We start from the raw sequence: 8184 nt of genomic DNA on the forward strand, positions 1-8184 counted from the left end.
CAAACTCTTCTTCTTCTTCTTCTCAGGGGTTGACCAAACCATTTGAGTCCCCGGATTCCTTTAATGGAATACCCTTCACATAGTGGTGGCGAGAGTGTTCTCCCATCCCTATCACCTGAATCAGAGGCTATCTGCAACCTTACAAGTTGTGACGATTTGCTATGTGGCAGGTGAAACCCAAATGGCAACAACCAATCAGCCAAGTGGGGAAAATTCCTGCCGTGCCCCTGTCCCAACGACGAACGACACACGACGGGGGGGCCACTAGGGGGCAAATTGGAAGATGGCTGACAATAACATCTCTCCGACCCACACAAGGTAATTTGGAGGCTATGATGGGGGTAATTAGCCCCCTTAACCCCCCCCCAGGATTGTGGGGGGGACGGCCCTTGCCTGCTGTGCCCTATACCACCCCCGAATTTGTGGGGGTGGGGGCACTAGGCACAAAGCCCTCCTGTGGGATTTCGGCACTCCTGAACGCCGTCCCTGATTTGCGCCACTAGATGCAGAACTTCAAAGGAAACAATTTGGATGAAAGGAATGCACATATTTCAAGAAAGAAGGGGGAGTAAAGACTGCTAACAGAAGAGATCTCTGACAAAACAAGATAAGAATAAAACATGAGAAGATACGCCAAGACAAGGTACGGCAAATGACTGATGGGGGAGGGGGGAAACCTCTCCCTTCTTTCCCTATGTGATTAAACAAGAATCCCCTTCCCTCACGAGTCAGAAATGTCATTTTAAGGACTTAAGCTGTGGATTTAAGGCTGTGTGGAGATAAACTTTCGAACCAAAGCACGTTTTAAGAAGAGCGTGGAATGTGTAAGAGCTTAGGAATGACGCAGTTAAAAATGCCGTCGCCATATTGGGAAGTTCTCTCGGAGGTCTTGAGTCTGGGAGGAGAAAGAGAGAAATAGAGCTGTTTATATATTGTGGGTTAAACTCCTCAGTGGGACTTAAGAGCGACAGTTTTACGAGACTATGATGGAAAGAGTGATGTTATCTATGAAGGAGACGATATATGGAAACCTTTCGTCTTGCGGGTTTCCGTCTTGCGAGGCATTCGTCTTGCGGGGTACCACTGTATATGAACAAGATGTGATGTGGAAGCAGCAAGATAAGATGGGATAGAACTATGAACTTTGTTTGGACTGATTTGGACTGATTGGGATATTAACGCAGCAGCAAGAAGATGATCAGAATCCCCCTTCGGATCTTGAAATATGGGTCCCCGCAACAAAATTTAAAATTTGGCTTTGTAATTCGGAATTTATGTGATATGATTTAATTTGATGTGATTTGCCAGTTAATAAAAATTATTTTTTTTAAAAAAAAAGACAAACGACACACGACGGCATAGCAAAGTCAAGCGCAAAAAGCCCTAAAAGTAGGGAGAGGTGGGCGGGTGTTCCAAATGCCCGTGCCAAAAGAGGAAGCTCTGGGTCATGTGCATGGGTATATATAGGTCCCTCAATCTGTTTGGACTGCGCCCTATTGGCCAGATTGAACCCAACATCAAGGGACCTACCAATCGGATGTTGTGGCTGACCAATCTTACCCACCCACAACACAGAAGGTCAGTCTCCAGGTCCCACCACAACATGTGCCCTCTTTTAGGGAGGATACAATTTCAAAAAAGAAAAAAGCAGCACTGATTTGATTAATTAATATACCAGTTAACTGCGAAGGTGTCTTCTAAGTACATTGCAAGTGTAAAACCAGTGACAAAAAACCCACACATAATTAAAATGCACAGTGAAACAGTTTCATAAAAATGTTGAACTAAACATCCACAATTAAAAGCTAGAATAAAACAAGCCCATTAAAATAGCACAACAATTAAACAGTTAAAGCAACATTTTAAAATAGATCAGCACAGTGTCATTTATTATTATTATTATTATTATTATTATTATTATCATCATCATCATCATTATCATCATTATTATTATTATAAAAAGTTTAAGCAAGCACAGGGTTGTCACTGCCCAGGGCCATGTGGAGGGAGTTGGGAGGGAGGGAAATGGGTGGAGTACGCATCTGCATTCAATTGCCTAACGGTGTCCGCGTCACCTAGGAGACTGCAGCTGCAGAGATAAGGAAAGAAGAGTCATTCCCTTGTCTGGAGAGGTCACATCCTAGTTCACATGGAAAAGCCGTTTTCAATGGAGCCCAGTGATGGAAGCGAGCAGCTGCATTGAGGCAGCACCCCTAACAATTTTGCACCTGGGGCAACCGCCTCTGTGCTCTCCCCCCACTATGCCACTGCAGGACACAGTTGGTAAGGAAATGCTTGTGGGCAGACTAGAATACTAACTTCAGAGCCAAGACCAGAGCTTAAACTCCAGTGAATCTTAGTTGGGCAGAGGAATCCAAGCCTCTTCCCAGCCCTGCCCAGCTCCACTGGCCTCTGCAGTCAATCATGGCTTCCAACAGGGGAGCCCCACCACTGAAGAAGAAGAAGAAGAAGAAGAAGAAGAAGAAGAAGAAGAAGAAGAGGAGTTTGGATTTGATATCCCACATCACTACCCGAAGGAGTCTCAAAGCGGCTAACATTCTCCTTTCCCTTCCTCCCCCACAACAAACACTCTGTGAGGTGAGTGAGGCTGAGAGACTTCAAAGAAGTGTGACTAGCCCAAGGTCACCCAGCAGCTGCATGTGGAGGAGCGGGGAAGTGAACCCGGTTCACCAGATTATGAGTCTACCGCTCTTAACCACTACACCACACTGGCTCTCACACTGAAGAGCACCCCGATGCTTCTACCCAAACAGTGGGCAGAAGCTACTGATGGCAGTACCCAGCTGTATCTGGACAGGGATAGCCTAACTTCTGTGGCCTACACTCTGGTCACATCTAGGTTGGATTACTGCAATGCGTTATATGTGGGGCTGCCTCTGAAGATGGTTCGGAAACTTCAGCTGGTGCAGAATTCAAAGGCTAGATTGCTCATCAGAACAAGACTGTTTGAGCATATAACACCAATCCTGGCCTGACTGCACTGGCTGCCAATTGGTTTCTGGGCCCAATTCAAAGCACTAGTTTTGACCTGTAAAGCCTTACACAGCTCAGGACCTCAACACCATAAGGGCCACGTCTCTCCATACAAACAAAGCAAATGATTCAGCAGAGGAAACACAGCCCAGAATAACTAAGGAGATAGTACAAGAATACTTGGCTAGTTTAGATGTATTCAAGTCTCCAGGGCCAGATGAACTGCATCCAAGAGTATTTAAAGAACTGGCAAATGTGATCTCAGAACCACTGGCAGTCATCTTTGAGAATTCCTGGAGAACAGGCGAAGTCCCGGCAGACTGGAGGAGGGCAAATGTCCCTATTTTCAAAAAGGGGGAAAGAGAGGACCCAAATAATTATCGCCCAGTCAGTCTGACATCAATACCAGGGAAGATTCTGGAGCAGATCATTAAGCAAACAGTCTGTGAGCACCTAGAAAGGAATGCTGTGATCACCAATAGTCAGCATGGATTTCTGAAAAATAAGTCATGTCAGACTAACCTGATCTCGTTTTTTGACAGAATTACAAGCCTGGTAGATGAAGGGAACGCAGTGGATGTAGCCTACCTTGATTTCAGCAAGGCATTCGACAAGGTGCCCCATGATATTCTTGTAAAGAAGCTGGTAAAATGCGGTCTTGACTATGCTACCACTCAGTGGATTTGTAACTGGCTGACTGACCGAACCCAAAGGGTGCTCATCAATGGTTCCTCTTCATCCTGGAGAAGAGTGACTAGTGGGGTGCCACAGGGTTCTGTCTTGGGCCCGGTCTTATTCAACATCTTTATCAACGACTTGGATGATGGACTCAAGGGCATCCTGATCAAATTTGCAGATGACACCAAACTGGGAGGGGTGGCTAATGCCCCAGAGGACAGGATCACACTTCAAAACGACCTTGACAGATTAGAGAACTGGGCCAAAACAAACAAGATGAACTTTAACAGGGAGAAATGTAAAGTATTGCACTTGGGCAAAAAAAATGAGAGGCACAAATACAAGATGGGGGATACCTGGCTTGAGAGCAGTACATGCGAAAAGGATCTAGGAGTCTTCGTTGACCACAAACTTGACATGAGCCAACAGTGTGACGCGGCAGCTAAAAAAGCCAATGCAATTCTGGGCTGCATCAATAGGAGTATAGCATCTAGATCAAGGGAAGTAATAGTGCCACTGTATTCTGCTCTGGTCAGACCTCACCTGGAGTACTATGTCCAGTTCTGGGCACCACAGTTCAAGAAGGACACTGACAAACTGGAACGTGTCCAGAGGAGGGCAACCAAAATGGTCAAAGGCCTGGAAACGATGCCTTATGAGGAACGGCTAAGGGAGCTGGGCATGTTTAGCCTGGAGAAGAGGAGGTTAAGGGGTGATATGATAGCCATGTTCAAATATATAAAAGGATGTCATATAGAGGAGGGAGAAAGGTTGTTTTCTGCTGCTCCAGAGAAGCGGACACGGAGCAATGGATCCAAACTACAAGAAAGAAGATTCCACCTAAACATTAGGAAGAACTTCCTGACAGTAAGAGCTGTTCGACAGTGGAATTTGCTGCCAAGGAGTGTGGTGGAGTCTCCTTCTTTGGAGGTCTTTAAACAGAGGCTTGACAACCATATGTCAGGAGTGCTCTGATGGTGTTTCCTGCTTGGCAGGGGTTTGGACTCGATGGCCCTTGTGGTCTATTCCAACTCTATGATTCTATGAAACTGACCCGGACTCTATGCTTCTCACCTGAGGCTGCCTCCCTGAGAGTTTTGAAGGGTGGCGACACAAGAACGGGCCTTTTCTGTTGTGGCTCCCTGACTGTGGAATGCTTTCTCCAGAGAGGGAGCAATCCTGCAATGCAGACCACTGTAGCTGGAGAGGTTTGGATTGTGCTCTGAGATTAAGACGATGGCATTGGGGAGATACCAGATTCAGTCACCGCACGCTGGATTCACACGGCAAGAATCTTTGAGTCATTTCTGCCATGAGTCCCCATCATGCTTTCCTGTGGAGTCATACAGAATCCATGCCTTCCCCTACAGTTTTCATTTCCCAAGTTATGCCTTCAGATTCTCACTAATCCTCCAGCCTCCTCCTAGTTGTCATTCACGTAAAAAAAAACAAACCCAAAAATCTCAATGCATGCAAGCAAGTCTTAATGTTCTTCTTCAGATAAGTCAGTTTTCCTCACCGCCTACAGTAATCATCTCAGGAGTTTTCAGTTATTCAGACCAGATGGCGGCCAGATGCATGGGTCTCAAAGACAAACACGACCATCTCTTCGGCTTGTCTACCTCCACACTTTCCTCAGTGTTTTCTACAAAAAGAAAGAAGGATGTTTGTTTCTTTATTTAAAGCATTTTTACCTTGCTTCTCATGAAAAGGTTCCTGGTACAGCTTGCCATCTAAAAGATGGGACACAAAATGGGAAAGCGGGGTGGAGGGGGAAGAGGCAAAAAGCAAACACAGGCGCCAGTTCTTAAAAGTTACAGAGTTTTAATGAAGACCAGATGGGATGGGAACAGTTTAGGGAGAAGAGGAGGAGCCAAATGGAGCTGGTGTCTCAGCAGAACCAACAAAAAGGGCTGCTTTGCTGTTCCTGGGCTGGCACTTGAGGGTGGAAAGGAGACTGGTGTACTGGGCCCTGTTTTAATAAATATCCAATATCCAATAAGTACATGCCAAAGGTGCCTCACTGGAATTGTTCATGTTTTGTTACATTGGGTGGTTTTTGATATTTTGGCTGCAACCCCATGCATGCTTACCTCTGGGTAAACCCCACTGAACACGGAATCTAATTTGTAGTGTAAAAATTATGGGTGTGGGCCCCTCCAACAGGACAAAGACCACAGTGGGGGGTGGGGGGTTGTCAATGTATTAAATCTCTCCAAGCTCCATGCTAGGGTCATGTCCCCTCCTGTCAGCTGTTCTTCAGTTCACTCTTCTGTCCTATCAGCATACTGGAAGATGGTAAAATTTCCGCCCAAAGGTATACATTGGCTGTGTACACACCACAGTTTAGTTTGCATTCTTTGCTTTCTGAGAGACAGAAAGGATTGTGGGATGCTCTGCGGTGGTACACACCGACTGTGACATCACCGCGGTGCAGGAAAGGGCTTTGACACGAAGCAAAGCTTAGCACAGGTACAGACTGGGAATTAGCCATTTGAAAATGGTGGATAAAACCTCCTGCCTAAAGACTTCCTGCCTGCCAAAGGTTAAAGATGGGGATGGGGAAGAAGATGGGGGAGCCGGAAGGATGCCAAACTTTCTGCACAACTGAAACCACTCCAACCACTCATATTAATTAATAGCATGTGGTTGGTTCACATGCAAAGGACAACACGGAAAGCTATCATAAGAAATGTCTGAAAAATCCAATAGTACAAGGGAAGAAGCAGTGGAATAAGTACAGGTTGGGGCATGTGTTCTGTGTCTCAAGAGCAAGGAAGAAGTGCTGGGGTGGGGTCCACAAATGTGGTTGAATGAGAAAAAAATATAGTTTTAGAAAGTAGGAGAAATACGCAAGAGCATTCCAGCCTAGTAGATGCCTGCCAATTGTAGGTCAGAGGTCAAACTGGCCCACATTTTAAGAGTCTTTTCTGACCATGAATGCTGAGAAGCTGTGCAGGCATATGTCTACTTTGCGGTAATGTGCAGCGTTTGCTAAAGACTAGAGCTGAAGATAGATTTCCTTACCAACAAGTTTCAAATGACTTAGCCTTGAAAATACATAACTGAATTGTTTATTTTCCTGACGAACAGAAGCCCTGGCTGTAACCTCCACATTCACTTGACGCCGACAGTGTTTGTTGCATAAACCATGAGCTAAGTGAAAAGCAGCAGGAATGTGCCCCACTTTGGAACATCGGTCATAGTTCTTCTGTATCTTCTGTGCAACAGACCATTGTTTTAGGCTGGCAGTCAAGGATCTCTTCTTGTTGCGAGACTTTTGTGGGTGAGCTGAGAGTTTGTTTGGACCCCGGGTTAAAACACAGAGGCTGAGAGGGAGCGTGTGTCTGAAGGGAAATGAACTTATATTGATTTATATCTATTAGTAACTTCGTATTAATGTAACATTTTTATATGTAACTGTGTATTTTTGTAATATTTTGCTTGTTGCCTGTTGTTGCTTCAGTTTTTTGTACACCGCTTAGAGATATTTTTAACATGTTAAGTGGTACAGAAATTATATAATCAAATAATCAAAATTTCTCCCAGTCCACCAGATTGTGTAAAATCCAGAATCCATAAGCTTAAATAATGGTTCCAGTTACAGATAGGTAGCCGTGTTGGTCTGCCATACTCAAAATAAAAAAATTCTTTCCTGTAGCACCTTAAAGACCAACTAAGTTAGTTCTTGGTATAAGCTTTCGTGTGCATGCACACTTCTTCAGATACACTGAAACAGAAGTTGCCAGATCCTTCTATATAGTGAGAAGGTGGGGAGGGGTATTACTCAGAAGGGTGGTGGGAATCGGAGATTGGCAGATAGCTGAGATGAGCCTGTTGACGACTCTTAATGACTGTAATAGGTCTTACAGGAAAAGGCAAGGGGTGAGAAGGTGAGAAATGGCTTAGTCATGTATAATGAGATAAGAATCCAATGTCTCTGTTCAGACCAGGTCTCTCCATTGTTTTAAGTTTGGTGATGAGTTGCAATTCAGCAGCTTCTCTTTCCAGTCTATTTCTGAAATTCCTTTGTAGTAAAACAGCTACTTTGAGATCTTGTATAGAATGTCCTGGGAGATTGAAGTGTTCTCCTACTGGTTTCTCTGTTTTGTGATTCTTGATGTCAGATTTATGTCCATTTATTCTTTGGCGTAAGGTTTGGCCTGTTTGTCCAATATAGAGAGCTGAAGGACACTGTTGGCATTTGATGGCATACACAATGTTAGACGATGACCAATTAAATAGTCCCGAGATGGTATGTGTGATGTTGTTGGGGCCAGTAATGGTGTTGTCCGGGTGTATGTGGCAGCAAAGTTGGCATCTGGGTTTATTGCAGGCTCTGGTGCCAGTGTCCGTGTTAAGTCTGGTTGTAGTATTATTGTGGGTTAGGAGTTGTTTAAGATTGGGTGGCTGTCTGTAGGGTGAAATAATGGGTAAAAGAAGAAAATCGGCTGTTTGATTTCTTTCCTCTCTGCTCCCACCCCACAAACCCAGTCTTTAAGCCTGACATTT

At 44.8% G+C, this 8184-nt stretch overlaps 1 long non-coding RNA gene across 1 annotated transcript; it reads left to right on the top strand.

The window, feature by feature from the left end:
- Positions 1 to 263: 263 nt before the first annotated feature.
- Positions 264 to 631, top strand: LOC309528157. Its single transcript, XR_014217576.1, has 2 exons — positions 264 to 318; positions 504 to 631. It is a non-coding gene; the product is annotated as an uncharacterized lncRNA (long non-coding RNA).
- Positions 632 to 8184: the final 7553 nt, after the last annotated feature.

This window comes from Podarcis vaucheri, assembly GCF_965113315.1.
Source record: "Podarcis vaucheri genome assembly, chromosome: 1".
Taxonomy (NCBI): Eukaryota; Metazoa; Chordata; class Lepidosauria; order Squamata; family Lacertidae; genus Podarcis; species Podarcis vaucheri.